Raw genomic sequence first — 16,482 nt, forward strand, 5'->3', positions numbered from 1 at the left:
CCTCCCTGAGCACAGACTCAGTCAGACAGTCAAATCCAGCCCAGAAGCCCCATAGTTGAGTCCACATTAATAAATTCTGCTTTATGCTCACCTACAATTTACATTTTCTTAAAAAAAATAAATAATAATAATAATAGGTCAGCTGTTTTCACATAAAGCTTCCTGATACATACACCTGCCTTTAGACTGGATCAGCTACTGCTTGTCTTCCCACAACCACCTTAAGGCTACCAAAATCCTCCTGATTTGACAGAAGTGAACACATTTGCCCACAGCTTGATCTGAAACATCTGTACTACCAAACGATTCTGCTGGGTTTGGAACAAGGACCTAAAAGGTAGCAGCAATTAAATCCTATTTGCCACGGCACGTATATAGAGATGCAAGATGAACTACCATGCCCCTGCCTGTTCCCTACAAAAAAGTCACCTTTTTGTATGTTTGTAGAGGGACAAGTAATACGGGAATTCAACACTGAGACCAATATAACCTTATGTGGTAAAAAAATATTGTGTTTTGCTATCAAATAAGAGCTATTCAGACACATTCTGCCAATATTTTTTTAGGAAAAGGAACAGAAGTTCAAAGATACCTAGTGCTATCTCAGATTTCCTCTCTTTTAAAACAAACAAACTTATCTTTCCACTAAAGTTCTGTTTGTAAGGCAGAAAAAGTAATATCCACCTTTGTAAACCATTGCAAAGATGAAAGGCAATATCTTTTAAACCTTATTTTACTTCTTTTTAAAAGAAATGTAATTTTAACTTTGAAACTTTTTACATGGAAAAATAAAAGATAAAAGCAGATTATACTCAACTAAAACGGAATTCAAGAAACCATTCAAATTTTATTGTTTGAAGATAAACCTAACAGTAAATATGGATCTCAGCAGGTATTTTTTTTCCCATTAAATTTAAAAATCTAAAAACATTGTTATCACTATTACAAATTTAACTAACATTACTGGAGAAGTTTTCCACTTTATATTTTCACCGTTTAAGTTTTCCTCCCACTCCTGGCCTTCCTATTTTTTTCTGTAAGCAAGTAATGGAACCATCTCAGTCTTCTCCACTGAAATGTTAGAGATTACGGTCAAAGAGATTTAAACTTTTGTTTTAATTCCAACACTCTTTAACAAAGCAAGACAGCCTCAAGGTAGGGCTAAGAGAAAGGGACTGCTCAGATGCCATACCTGAATTACCAAGCTGAACAAAAATCTTTGCTTACAAATGATGGAATAACATAGCATTAAAAGAATCACAGGTAAAATCAGCAGTTAGGCTATCCTGAAGCACCAGCTGCTGTAGCCCCCAGTAGCTCATTATGTCTCTTAAAACCTCACAGCAGTCATTTTATTTATACTATTTAAGGAATGTTAAGCCATTTTACCAAGTTTTTGCCTACATTGCCTATAAATTTAAACTTTGCTGTCTCTGTAAACTTTTCTATTTATAAAACCAGAAGTTACTACTGGTTGCTAAACTAATCAAAGAACATTATAAAGAAAAATGGAGGCTTCTTTTTTGAAGAAAAAAGGCACCAGCAATTATTAACAGGTTTCTGTGGACCAAATAGTAGGTGAATGAAATGACATTTTCTCTTTCACTTGTCAGAGTGGAATAATTTCAGATGAAAAGGAAGCTAAAAATACAAATGATAGCTGAAAAAGAAAAGATTTTAAAACAATGAGGATATTTGTATTAGATTCACTTCACTTAAACTTCTTATCCAAGCATGTTTGATATAAACAGTGCAAATACAGCACCTAGCAATAAAGCTGACAGCTACGGAAAATGATTGTTTAATGGGACCTAGGACACCAATTGTAAATGGCAGGACAATGCAAAATACTGCAGTAGTAATATTTTTCAATTTTGTATTTTGCACCTATAGAAACTGTGCTATATCATGTATTAACAATTGTATACTTTCAGACATCTAGTTTTCTGTAAAAGGAACAGATATCATAATGGAATTCTTTTAAGTTGTTTGGATTGAACGTTGCTGATCTCCACTCAAGACCTGGTCAGTCTTTGAAAGGGAAATGTCAAGACTAAGGGTTATGTACTCAGGAAGAAAGCGTGGCTGCTTGATACATGCCATTCATCTCAGTCAATGCTGGAATTGAAACAAATGCTTCAGCACAATGAAGAAGCCGAATAGCGCCTCCATATGCCATCCACCCCTCCCCTTCTCCCATTAGAAGGGCTTTCAGGTATGCACATTACTCCTTTCAGGATATCAAAAGGTGTTCTTTTATAACACTTTACTTCAAAACATTAGTGAAACAGATCTGGAAGGGTGAATTGACCTTATATTATATAAAGGGAGAGAATAGATACATCTACACATCACAAAATCCTTCAATACCCCAAAGAGAAAAACAAGAACCAGAAAGTAATCATACCAGACAATGTTCTTGTGCAAATACATTGCACAAGAAGCCTCTAAATGGAACATCATAATTGCAACAGGTAAGAGTTTTAATATTCCATCTCTTCTAGAAAGATTGGTTAAACACTATCTATAAAAACCCGAGTGAGTACCTTTACGCAACCGGACAAATTAACAGAAAGAATTACCAATAGAATCAACTTCACTGTGCAATTATGTACATTTCCTGTGCATAACAGAAAATTTTGCATGAACATAGACAACTGCTAGGAACCACTGGTTTCTAATACTGGCCCCTAAACATAACTGGAGGTATGTGGTGTTTTTATCCTGGTGGGCAGCTGAACTCTACCATAGCCACTCTCTCATGCCCTGTTCTTGCAGGGGCTCTCTCCATGGGCTGCAGCCTCCTCCAGGCCACATCCACCTGCTCCACAGGGGGCTCCTCCACGGGCTGCAGCATGGAGATCTGCTCCATGTGGGACCCATGGGCTGCAGGGGGACAGCCTGCTCCACCAGGGGCCTCTCCACAGGCTGCAGGGGAACTTCTGCTGCACACCTGGAGCACCTCCTGCTGCACTGACTGACCTTGGTGTCCACAGGGCTGTTTCTCTTACATTTTCTCACTTCTCTCTCCCACCTACTGTCACACAACAATTTTTTGTTCCCCTGCTCCGTGGCTCGGCTCTGGCCAGCAGCAGGTCCCTTTGGAGACAGCTGGAGCTGGCTTTGATCTGACATGGGACAGCTCCTTGGCTCTGCTCACAGAGGCCACCCGTGCAGCCCCACTCCTACCAAAACCTTGCCACATACCCCAAACAAGGTACAAACCGTACACATACTCTCAAAGTTTGCCTACCTGTCTAGATTAATCTCAAATAATAATCAAACTGAACTCTGCTTCTAGGCAGGTCTGAGGCCAAGCTCCTAAGCAATTAGAAACAAGACTGGAAAGCAGAAACAGTCCTCAGCTCCAGTACAGACCAAGTTTGACAAATTCTTTGTTAGAAGATCTACTGTTCTCATCTTGAATCCCCAACAAGCATCCCAGTTATGAAACCATGGAATCTGTACAGGGAAATTCTCATTTGGAATACTGCCCCAAAGAGCTTTATGTGAATCTCTGGACTCGTACATACGTACTTTATTATTATTAGAGTACCTCACACGTCTACTGCAGTTGTGTTTACAACACACTTATAAGATGACACTACAATGCTTACAGAGAAGTACTACGCAGAGCTGCTTCTTTCAGGGCGCTGAGACACGTCTACCAACATTCTTCTGTGCAAAACCAACTAAGTGTGAAAATGTTTTTGAAAATCTGTGCTGGAATCATACTGGAAGATTCAAGCTTCGCTTATGACAGGAACCTGGATGAGATTTAGTCCCTGAGCATAGTCATTTGAGACCCTTTACAATACCCAAGATACTTGCATGGGCCAGTAAATATGATGCATGACTCGGGAAGTGTCTATGCGCTCAGAAACAGGTGCAGGATATGAAATACCATGAGGTTTTTAAATCAGCAACAGGTGTGTGTTTAAGCACCTGAATCACTTACCAGATTTACAGACAATTAAACAAATCCCCCGAATACTGTATTATCTTCCAGTTCTAAATAACTGGAAGTTTATTATCCACTCAGTGCCATTATTATCCTACATAATTAACTCTAATCTACTTCAAAATACTTTTTGAATAGGCCTCAAGGTTGGAATTGAATGATTCTGAATCTGGAGCATCTCCCCCAGACATTTTTGAAGGAAGTACAAAGCTTTCCTTTTAAGAAAAGCACAGGTATTTTACCATTTTAGAAGGATCTCAGTACAATAAAACAAAAGACCAAGTCAAGTACACTATTACTTAAGACCCTGCCTGTACACTAGTATTCAGGACACAACAGAGAGGTGGTATGAGTACGATCGCTCTCTTACTGCACATTATCCTAAGCTGTAAGATTCCAAAAATAACCTTGAGAAAGCTCTGACTTATTTCAGAAACTAAAATCAAAACAGTATTATGGGATGACCTAGAAAATAGTTTTTAAGTGGCATATAACCACCCACTAGTTGCCATCAACTTTAAGAAAGCTATGTTCCTATCAAACAATAAACCGAACATCTAATGCAGGTGTCCTTGAAGCACTGACCTTCTTCCCAGTCCTAGAAACTGAGTGGCCTCACAGCTAACGTGCCACTGCACAAACATAAGAGAACCAGTATTAGTAGCCTTAGCATCCAGAAGTTGCAAACACACTAGAGCACATCTAACCAACCACATTGTTGCACATGTATGTTTGGTATCACACGTGATTTTGATAAACTGACCTGAAAGACAAAAAAAATCTGCATATATGGACAAGTGCACATACATCAGTGGTGAAACTCTTACAGACTTGGAAGATATATTTCTGAGATTCATTTGACAAAAGTCACATTAACCATCGGAGAATGATTAATCATTGGCTAAACCTTTTTTTTTCCTAACGTTGACTGGAAGAGTTGTGTCACCACCAAACTCACAATGAACAAGCTGGTTAAATAACATTCTCTCTGGTGCTTTATGACATCGCTACTTTATACACTGCTAAATTCATCATCCAAAAAAAAAATGTCCAAGAATTGCACTGACTTATAGGTAAAGTGGCAGATATCTTTAGTTACATGAGAAATGGATCACAAAATTCGTGCTTTATTCATGGTGTAAAATGAACTCTTGATTTTCACAGAAAAGTCATTGGAAGTTCATATCGCTTGGAAAGACAGGATGTCAATTTTGAATTAACTGTCTTAACATATATCAAGAGGCCTTGTCAAGGGCTTCTGTAGCAATTAGTTATGGTTAATAAAAATCATTGCACCTAGCAGGCAACTCATCGTAGTAGTACAAACACAGTACAACTGAAACCAAGATTCACATTTGATCTTTAAGAACAACTGTTCTATGAAAGCACCGAAGCGGGACTTCTCATTTACAGAGAATATTAAAACATTTTTGTGTTCAGTGATTTCATCAATAAAACTGGTAATAATACAGGTAATGCTGGCACAATCTAAAAAAAAAAAAAAAAAAGCAAGTACTTCAAAACAAACTGCATAATTATTTTTCAAAACAGAAATATGCAGATTTTTAGACCACTTCAGAAAGAAGCTATAGATTCTACAGTACTGCTAAGTAATGTACAAGAAAACTAATTTCATTGTCGTGTACTAAAAATACAGAACTGACTCTCAAAGGAAACAAGTTCTGGCCAACTTTGGCTATCACTAAATGAATAATTCCCAGAACTATCAGCTACAAATATGTTAATCCTATCTCCAGCACCTTTTGTGTGAGTCAGAATTTTCATCAATGATAGTAATGAAGAATACAGAAATATTTAGAAAATGATCCATTACATGTAAATAAAAATAACCAATTGCGCACACAAACGTATTAATTTAATTAAAATGATGCAAGTAATACTGTGTAATTTGTTTGCTATAGTTAGCAACATTTGGGTTTATTACATTCATTTATTTTTTTATAATGTCTGTAACATTTTTCTAAAAAAAAAAAACAACTTTTACTTTCTCTACCATTCAGCACCCTGATTGAAACTTGTTACAGTTTTTGAGAAGAAAGAGAGGCAGAAAGTTATGACGGAGTTTGAGTAAAACTCTCCTAGACAGCAACATCAGTAAACCTCCCCAGACAGTCAAGAATATTTGAGTAGGGCAACTTTTCTTATTAGCATCTATGTAAATTGTCATCAGGACACAATGATCGTGTACACATTTCATTACAAAGATACAGTAAATGCTTTCCTAATGATACACAGCAATCGAGAGCTGAAAGCTGTGCATTTTGCCCAGTTCACTTCCTTAACAACTGTTCTAATTCTGAATGTGCTCAGAAGACTAAGTAAACGTCACAGACCAGATAAGCATCCCCTGAACATTACTCTCTGAGCTACTGTGTTTTAAATCCTGTTTCAGTATCTCAAATATACATATGTAAATTTTCTCAGGTTTGAGTAGATTTTAGCACTATACTACCCTCAGTCTAATATTCCTCCTAAAGTCTCCATCAGCTTTTGTTACCAGTGTATCCAACTGCCAAAGATTTGCGGTTCCCAGCAATTTCTAATTACCTGAGAAACGTCATGAGTTAAGCATACACAGAATCCCATGCTTGTTAACAAAACTACCTAGGAATGAAACAATAACCAAGATAACTTTCCCCAGTCCAATTTGAAGGTTAAAACCATGGAAGTTTGCCTTTCCTATCAGGAAGGCAGATTCACATTCAAAATGGAGCTTGCTGTTTGACATAATAAGGTCAAATACTGAAGTAAAGGACAGAAGCATACAGATTCTGAAAATCACCATATCAAGACAAGCTTTTCCAGTTGAGGAAGAGCTGAAAGCCTGGCCCAAACCACCCCAGCAATGAAGTCACCTTCAGGGGTGCCTCCCTCTTCAGACTTTCCTCCTCCCGTACAGCAGGAACACACTGCTGCCCTACGAAGAGAGTTTTAGGGAAACCCAAAGTTATACCAGACATACCAGAAGCTGTCCCAAGGACTGATACTGGTTAATTTTTTATTTGGCTTAAATATAAATGACTATTTATTTATAACATAAGAATCCCATATTTAAATAATTTAACGTCTTTAGGATGTAGAAAAAAAATGGCCAAAAATTTAGCCTAAAAATGTACAAAAAATGCAAGAAGCACCCTTTTAAGCATATCTATATAGCCTGAAAGCATGCATACTTCCTTTAAAGGTAGGCTTTTACAATACATAAATAAATGTAAACAACATTCACCTATTGAGTAGATTTATATTGTAATGAAATAGTATCAGAGAGAGTCCATTGTCTTCCTTTGAGCGCACAAATACTAAGCAGGGACTTCAAACAGCACCTCAGCTATTTCATGACCAGCAAATGGTAGCTTCCTATTTGAAAATTTACTATTACACTTTAAAATAAGAACTATGAAAAATAATAAGTGCTACAGTCCTGTAATATTACAGTGCTTGCAAGCTAAAATTGAAACAAACAGCTGTGCTGCCCACTCTTCCTGGGCTGACTGCCTGAAGGGTTTGCAAGTGTTGCAAGAGGCTACTCTGAAAAAGCCACCTGTATGGTTTCCTGTAGTGATAAGACTGAACTATCTCTTCACACATCTTGTGAACGTAAAAAAAATGTATGCTTGTTCCATGAGAACACAGGCAGGAGAAGAAAAATTGATGCACAGTGTTACGGATCTTGGCTGACATACTGAGGAGGAAAATAGCCCCATTTTGTCTCTAGCAATACGGTGAGGCTAAGGCAGGTTTGTTGCCAGTTGTGAAGTTTTTGAAATAGTTACACAGTCAAATTCTGTTAGAAACTATGAAAAATTCCTTAAAATGTTTTAGACAAATTGTACTGTAAGAAATATCCACATGAGTCAAGATTTACCTATTTCATAATTAAAAGCTTTTGAACTTTCATGAATATTTAGCATGCCAGATATACAAACTGCATTCAGATTTAAAGAATTAACTTTTAAAGACTCCTTAAAAACAAAACAATGCCATACTAACAAGAAAATGACATAACCAAGCATTTTATTTATGCTCATACTTTAGAGGCAGCAGCTCTGCGCCCTGTCAATGGGCCAAGCAGTTTTATGCCTGCAATTTTTAGCAGGGCAGTGGTACCTGTGAAGGTAAGTTCTTCACTCTAACTTTTCCATAGCCGTAAAAATTCCAAACATTAGGGCTGGACATCACCACGTTTGTATTCCCCACCATATATTATCTTTTTCAGAGTTACCAACGATATTCTGCCTCCTTCCTGCCCAGTTATTTTCCCTTCCTTACACAATCAGTCCCCTGTCAGAATTTCACAGTAGCATGTGCTGTCTGGCTGGGGTGGAGATAAGCCTTCACAGCAGCCCACACGGTACTGCACTTTGCATTTGGGGCTAAAACAGCGATGACAACACTCCAGTGCTCTGGCTACTGCTGCACAGTGCTTGCGCAGCATCAAGCCTTTTCTCCCCACCCTCCCCAGCAAGTTTGGGAGCAGACACAGATACGACAGCTGAAACAAACTATCCAAAGGGATATTCTGTACCCTATGATCTCATGCTCAGCAATAAAAACTCAGGCAAATGAGGTGCAGAACGGGGGGGGGACATTCGTGGTTATGGCACATGCCTTCCCAAGCAATCATTACATGTGCTGAGGCACTACTTGCCCTAAAGTGTCAGGCAGGTGCTTGACAATAGGAAGCAGTGAATGAATTTCTCTCTTTGCTTTTCTTGGGCACACAGCTTTTGCTTTCCTTATTAAAGTGCCATTACCTTGATCCACCAGTCTTCTTGCTTTCCTTCTATTTTCTCCCCATCCCACAGGAGAGGGGAGTGAGCAAGAGGCTGGGTGGGTGCTTGGCTGCTGGCCAGGGTCAACTCATCATTAATAACCAATTTCTTGAAAGAAATGGAAAAGTGAATTCTTCAGATATTCTCTTTACTTTTTTGTAATCTTTCAAAGAAGAGACAAATTGCTCCCCCCTACAGCAGGGACTAAGAATATTCATATTTCTTTAATGCATTAATCAGAATCCAGTTTCCAAATACAGACTCACAAAACAATTCTGTTCAGCAGTCCTTATTGGTTTCAAAGGAGTGGTAGACATAGTTTGTCCTTAAGTTTTAGGAAATATTTGAGTGCACCACAGTCACTATCGTGCAAATTCATCTACTTACTTTCATAACTTCCTCAGAATCCGATTTACAAGTGGAAAACTGATATTTACTTCACAGATTACCTGTTAAGCTCTTCAGTCATTGACTCATCAGTCCATGATTATCTGTTCTTACTTTATGACCAGCCTACGACTAATATCGAGGCCTGTAACATGAGATTCAGTTTCTTTTTCAGGTCAAACTTTCAATATGACTTTGTGCAAGCAAGAGTAACAAATGGCTCAGAGAAAACGCATGCCAGAGAATAAAAGTTGAGAAAACGGAGGGAGGTGTGCAACACATATCCCTAACCCACGATCCTAAATTCTGTATACAATGAAAGGAGAAAGCCAGCAACTTATCCCTCCCTAGAATACATCACATATAACAATTCTCCATTTGCCTCTTAGAGATGTTCGCCTCTAGCATCAAGAAGATTCAACAAGTCAAAAAAAGTGCACAAGATTCTCTTCACATCTCAGAGAGACGTGCTCATCTAGAGGCTGGCCACCAAACTGTAGTCCATGCTTTAACACAACATACTACACAGAAGACACCAACTGCCCTTTCAGCAACGACAAACTAATAAATGCCCAAGCAGTCCAGAACATTGTTGCCTAAGTCTTCACTTTTTCTCTAGCCTAATGGATTTTCAAAAAATTATGCAAAGTTGTATACAACTTCAAGTGGAGTATTCTATGCCATTTTAATAGAATAACCTCAAGGAACAGAAGGCACAGGAATCTTTCCCACCACTGATTAATTCAATAAGCACTGTTACCACAGAACCAAATATCCCAAGCTCTGCTTCCCTCAATCACGTTTTTGAATGCCTGCACAAAGCGTTGTGCTGGGTTGCCACAGCCAGCAGCCAAGAACCCACACAGCTTCTTGCTCACCCCCTCAGTGGGACAGGGGAGAAAGTACATAGAACAAAAATGAGAAACTCATAATGGCTGAGATATGGACAGTTTAATAGGCAAAGGACAGACACACACACAAAAAAAAAGCAAAAGAAATCACTGTGTCCCCTTACTCACTGGGCAGGCAGAGTGGGAAAAAGAAAGCCTTGATGCTGTGCAAGCACTGCTCAGCAGTAGCCAAAACATTCGTGCATTATCAACACCACTTTAACCATAAATCCAAAGTGTTATGGCTATGATAAAAGTTAACTCCAACCGAGCCAGATCCTTTGTGCAAACAAAGATCAAACTCCTCAGGGAGAGGTGAGTATAAAGAATGCTCTGACAGTAAATCCCTGTATGGATTGTGCTTGCAACAAACATGAAAATTGCTCAAGTCTATAGTGTGATAAGATGTTTTAAAAGCAAGAATGAGTAAATACAGAATGACTGACTATTGTGAGAACATTTACATACATATATATTCTTATATACATGTAAGAATAAGGAGGTACACAATAAAACTGAATATTAGGTTGAAAACAGTTTCAAATGGAATGCCTTTCCTATGCAGAACATAATTAAATCTAGGAATTCATCGTTACAAGATGCCAAAAAGACTGGAAGTTCAAGCATGCTCAAGAAAGGATTAGATGAATTAGTGGAACTCAGATAACTTCGTAGATATTGAACCAGATGACTTGGAGGCAACTCATCAGATATTTAAAGCACTGACTGCTGAAAGGTTGTATGAATGCACAAGTTCTCACTGCATGTTTTTTTTTTTTTTTTTTTTTCCACCAGCACATCTCCTAAGCAACTGCTACTGGCCACTACAGAAGACAGAACTCCATGCTAGACAAATACTTTGTTTGAAAGCAGAGAGCTATGGGGTCAGATGACAACAGAGATTCTAAGGATTGTAATTTCAGATTTAGGAACCTCATGACTCTCAAACTGTTTGTGGGTCCAACCATTATTTCCTTCTCTTCTTAGCTCAGACTTCGTCTATGACATTTCTAACAAATTTCTAAAAATACATTACAAATCTTTTGTTAAATGGATTTTAATTAGGCAAGTACATCCGAACTACAGAGTAGAGTTTGGTTTTAATTTTCTCTACACATCAAAGCATAATTTGATTTAATAAAGACTGTATAGACTAAAAAACACCCAACTCTGACTTCACCAACTGTTACTAAAAACACACTACTAGGAAATCTTCCTTCCATGAGTCAGTATTAAGACTCCATTGTAGCACTGTTATCTTTGTTATGCACACAGTTTCTAGAAAGAAACATATCAGTTTAGAAAGATGCAGTGGAGGATAACAACAATGACCAGCCACTTAGACAACATTAGCTACTAGGAAAGATTCAATGAATGTGAGTTATTTAAGTTACTGGAAAGAGAAACGCTTTGATAGCTTTCAAACATATATGCAACAGCTGCAAAAGGGAAGGAATAAGAAAATAAAAGTGTGCATTCCCTTTCTTAGTTTAAAAACAGGTAACTTACATAACTACCACTTCAGGTTTGGCTTCAAAAAAACCTCCATAAACATAGAACTGCTGAACAAAATACTGCATTTGACAATATAATTCTTACCTTCTCTCTAATTCAGTAGAAAAGCATATAATAGTGCTCTGATATCTTCCAAAAGGCAAGCTAGCTTCTCAAGAAGACTGATCAGGTCTAACATGTAAATTACACAATTCAGAAAGGTCCCACGACAAAGCACTGATGGCCTAGATGGGATTGTGCCAGTGTCCCTACAGAAAGGGGAAAAGAGTTCCTCCATACACTTACACACCTAGATCCAGGACAGTACAAGGCCACTCTACTATGGCCAGAAACAAGTCAGATCCAAAGTGAATTGTTTTTATTATGGTGTCTGCTGAAAAGCAGAGTATGTTTAATTGAACTCAGCAGCTCACTTATACAATGTGATCTTCTGATCAAAGCCAGCTTGCATCCAAACTGACAGGGAGTTACTTTGTTTTTCCTAACAATATGTATCTGTAACCTACCCTGTGGATATGTCTTGGAGCATCTCCTCCGGAAACGGAATTTCTAACATTTTTTTCTACTAAACCTAAAACCTCAAGTCAAGTCTAAGTTTGACTCAGAATGGACTCCAAAAGTAAAGGTAACAAAAAAGTAAAACCAATAAGCATCTTCAGAACTCTGCAGAAAATTACTGGTTCCATTTCAACTGTACTATTTTACAGTCAGTCGTTGAAAAAGCCTGTAGATTGAAAGGGGTCTGTACAGATGTTAAGTACGTGGAAAACAACAAAATTCAACGCTGATAAAAGTTCTCAAATAAATGGTTCTGTGAATTCCATCACAACAGGCTCTCCTGAAGCACCTGAGTGGTAAGCTGTAGGACACTAGTGACAGCCACACGTTTTACAATCAAAGCCATCAGTCTGCCACTACCAACCACGATGAACCCAACAGTACCTGAAAAACACTCCACAACACTCGGTTTTATCTGTTCCCAGTGCTCTGAGTTTATTAATACCAGTACTAAGTACCGAAACTATCCAACACCACCAGCGCCGCTTCCCACTTGACAACACGCCCGTTATTCCCCCTCCAACGGCCGCACCCGGCTTAAAACCGCCGGGGAGCGGAGCAGAGCAGGAGGGGGCCGGTGTTCGCCAGCGGCCTTCCACCACCACGCCGGGGCCGCAGCCACACGACGCCCAACCGCTGCCGGGCCAGGGCACCGCGCCGTGCCCGTCAGCTCCGCGGGGTCGGGAGAAGACCCGGCGCCGGCCCCACCGCCCCGAAGCTGCCTGTCCCCCCCCGAGGCCCGGGGTCGAGACCCGGGGTCGCGGCCCGCCACCGCCCGCCAGCCCCCTCCCGCCGCCGCCGCCGCCCGACCCCCGGCCGCGCACCTGCCTGACGGCCGGCCCGTCCCGCTGCCGCAAAGAGCCGGCGTGGCGCGGCGCTGCCGTAAAGCGAGCGGGCGGGGCGACGAGCTCCCCTGATGGTGTTTGGCCCTGCTCCCATGGCAGCCTGACCCATACCTTGCCGAGGTGTAGGGTGCCGTGGTTGTAGGTTTCCCTCTTCATTGCTCTTTTTACGTCGCTGTGCGCTTGCCTCATTCCCTCTCCCGCGCTCCTGAGAAGCGGGGTGATCCCAAGGCGCCGTGGTGGAAGGGAGCTAAAGAGCAGGCTGTGCAGACAGAGGGAGAAAGAAGAGCGAGGAACATACGTTCTTAGGGCCAAACTAAATTGAGTGGAAAAATGATGCTCACTCTGAAGTGCTTGAATGCCTGTGCAAGTACTAATGGGCTCCAAGAGGCTTCCAACTGGATAATTTTTAGCATTCAGATAATTTATTGAGAATCTTTAAGTATCTTTTCTGTTCGTATGAATCATGCGACACCGATTTATTCTAAGGTCACTGGAGGGCTTTCATTTGTGTATGATGAAGTACTCTTTTCATTAAAAAAAAAAAAAAAGCATATGTCTGTGTTTATTTGTACAGTTGAAGGTATTCAAAAACACACTCCCCCAAAAAAGAGTGACATACTCTGGCCCTTGCTAAAAATCACACAAAGTTTAGAGGAATCATAAATAGCTTGGATTTAGTAGATAGCTGCATGGAACTGGCTGTAGTGTTTCACTAATAAAAACACAGGAGATTCCCAATTTTTACCAGTTCTACTTTGGTCATCATGTTATAAAACATCTTCATAGTGAAACTATGCAGGACTAGCAAAGAAAAAGTATTATAATTAATCCTTTGTAATTAGATGCTGAATACTTAAGTTTGTTGTTTTTTTTTTTTTTTTTTTTTTTTTTTAGTATAATTTTTACAACCATATTCTCAAAGTGAGTGCATATGTAGTATAAATACAGTATTTTACATTTCTAGTGTATGGATCTCTAAGCTAAAGTTATATGTAATTAAAAACAAGAGCATCTTCCAAATACTCATGAATTCTTCTAATATGCTGTTTATATTTTTAAGGAATTGTGTTATACTCTTTCTGAGCCCAGATCTTTCATGGAGACTAAGGCCTTGTCATCTGCATATTGCTTTCCCGAAGGTAACAGGAAGTGCCATCAAAAACTTGTGAGTCAAAGCTGTCGCATACCAAATACTCCAGGTCTACCCTTCTTTCCTGACTTCTTGAAATACATTACATAAAAACAAGTTTCCAGCCTAAAGAAATCAAGTTGTTTATTCTTATCAGAGGGAGAACTGAGGCAAATTTTACCACATGGTAATACTTCCATTTGTAGATGCAAAAAAAGTATAGTTTTGTAATAGAAACAGTGATATAGAGATACTTAATAATGCAGGTTACCATTAAGCTACCTTTAGGATGTACTCTACAAAGCTCAAATTTGCAAAGGAATACCTTGGCTTTGCAAACTCATGTTACCCATGGATCTCATAAATTTACAGGCTTTATCTGTGTTGCACAAAATCTTATTTGTGGGCAAAAGAGAACTCCTTATATATACATCACCAAGAATTTACTTTCAGCCCAATTACTGTTTTAAGAGCCTAGCAGTCCAAGTTATGTACTAGGGAAAAGTCTCTTTTATAATGCAGCTAAAACCTTCCTAGTACCTGCCCTTTTCTTTTGTGTTATGGTCACCTTTCAGATGTTCCTGTGGTTCCTAAGGCTGTTTCTCTCAAGAAGAATGCAGGAGGGGCTTACAAGATGTTGTCAGCATCATGAAGTTACAGAATCACGGAATGGCTGAGGTTGGAAGGGGCCTCTGGTGAGCACCTAGTCCAACCCTCCTGCCAAGCAGGGTCACCTTGAGCACATTGCAGAGGATCACATTCAGGCAGGTTTTGAATATCTCCAGAGATGGAGACTCCACAGTCTCTCTGGACAACCTGTTCCAGTGCTCTGTTACTCTCACAGTAAAGTCCTTCAGGATCATGTTCCCAGTGGGGGGTTCTCTGCCAGAAGGAGTGTGATGTTGATGGTTTCTTCCACCCATCTTGTACTCTGGTTGTGTTTATATGTATTCATAACACAAACTGCTTCCTTCTCACTGGCTCCCAGCTCATCTGAGTGGCACAGCAGCATTCCCAGCCCAGACTGACAGAAATGACTATTGTTTTGTAGTCAACTACTGCCTTAATTTGTCAGACATCTACTGTATGTAGTATTTACTGAGTGTAGGATTAAACAGGTCATATGTTAGTCATTTGACTAAACTGTTAAAGCAAGATAAAGCTCAGACTAAGGCAAGCATGGACAAATTCTGAGACCCTGAAATTTCAGGTCAATACAAGGGCTGAGGTCTTGTACTAATGGGAAATAAATAAATAAATAAATAAAAATAATAGTAAAATCACATTTACTAGCTTACATTTGTTCCACATCTTGGAAAATACTGAAACTTTACATTTTTGTCGCTCTTTGGTTTTGATTTGATTTGGTTTGTTGTTGGTTTTTTTTGACATTCACTTCCCAGCAGACATTAAGAATATGCATGCATAAACCTTGCTACGGGCCTTACTATGACCTAGCTTTCACAGACCTTAAATGTAGAAAAGGTTGTACATACTAAGCTTCCACAACTGTTCCAAATTTAAAATCACTTTTTAAACAAGTATTTTAATTAAGTGGCCTATGCCCTTGGTTGTATTAATACTGAATGTATCAATAAGGTGATGTTTTACAGTAAAGCTCTTATCTGCTAGATTTTTTGTGACCTGGAAATTCCAGACACTGCATGGAATTCATTTTATTAAATGCAGCTGACTTAAAATAGACTTACTGCTCAAGTACTGCAAGAAAAATAATCTGATTTTCTTCAGTACAAACTACTTTTTTTTTTTTTTGAAAGCATATGGTGTATAAAAATGATGAAAAAAAAAAACACATTCATAGAGAGGACTTTAAAAAAATTATATGCTTGCTATACAGAAGTCGGTGTCTCAGCTCATATTCTACATTTGCTTGCAAATCAGTGGAAGCATATAAGGTTCTGTCCATCTCATCCAAAAATCAGATGAATCACACTAAGAGTGCCTGTGCTTCTCAATTATTAGTAAAGGGAACATCAAATGACCAGCACACAGGTAGATGTTTATATATTAATATAATGTCTGAAGTTAGCTAAAGGGAGTTATACAAGAAGAGTACAATTTCATCCTCTTTACAAACTAATTTGGACAGAAATGTAAATTATGAGGTGAAAGTAGGAGGAATTTGCTCTTAGGAAAATAAACATTTTTCTTCTCATTTCTTCTTAAATCATTCTTTCGATGTCCAAACCTTAACTAATTCCTTGTTTATTCCCTTTTGTATTGTGCCTAATCTTTGGCAGCATTTCAACATTCTGTAGTATATAGAAACACAGTTCACAACATCCTCTCCTTTGTTTGTTATGCCTTTTGCAGGACCAATAAAAAGACCTAAAAAACTCTCTCTGTCTTTTGCATCAAATCCTTTCAGCATGGCCATGTGACA

At 39.0% G+C, this 16,482-nt stretch overlaps 1 protein-coding gene across 2 annotated transcripts in view; it reads right to left on the bottom strand.

The window, feature by feature from the left end:
• The window catches only part of ASCC3 (activating signal cointegrator 1 complex subunit 3), a 281,426-nt gene extending 267,980 nt beyond the window's left edge, over positions 1-13,446 (bottom strand). The window contains exon 1 of one of the 2 annotated variants that reach the window (XM_040551468.1): positions 13,061-13,446. The gene's annotated coding sequence lies outside the window, so the exon portion shown is untranslated. Of the gene's footprint in view, positions 1-12,928 lie in introns of both variants that reach the window. The other variant, XM_040551467.1, reaches the window with a different exon arrangement.
• Positions 13,447-16,482: the final 3,036 nt, after the last annotated feature.

The sequence above is a fragment of the Cygnus olor genome, chromosome 3 (assembly GCF_009769625.2).
Source record: "Cygnus olor isolate bCygOlo1 chromosome 3, bCygOlo1.pri.v2, whole genome shotgun sequence".
Taxonomy (NCBI): Eukaryota; Metazoa; Chordata; class Aves; order Anseriformes; family Anatidae; genus Cygnus; species Cygnus olor.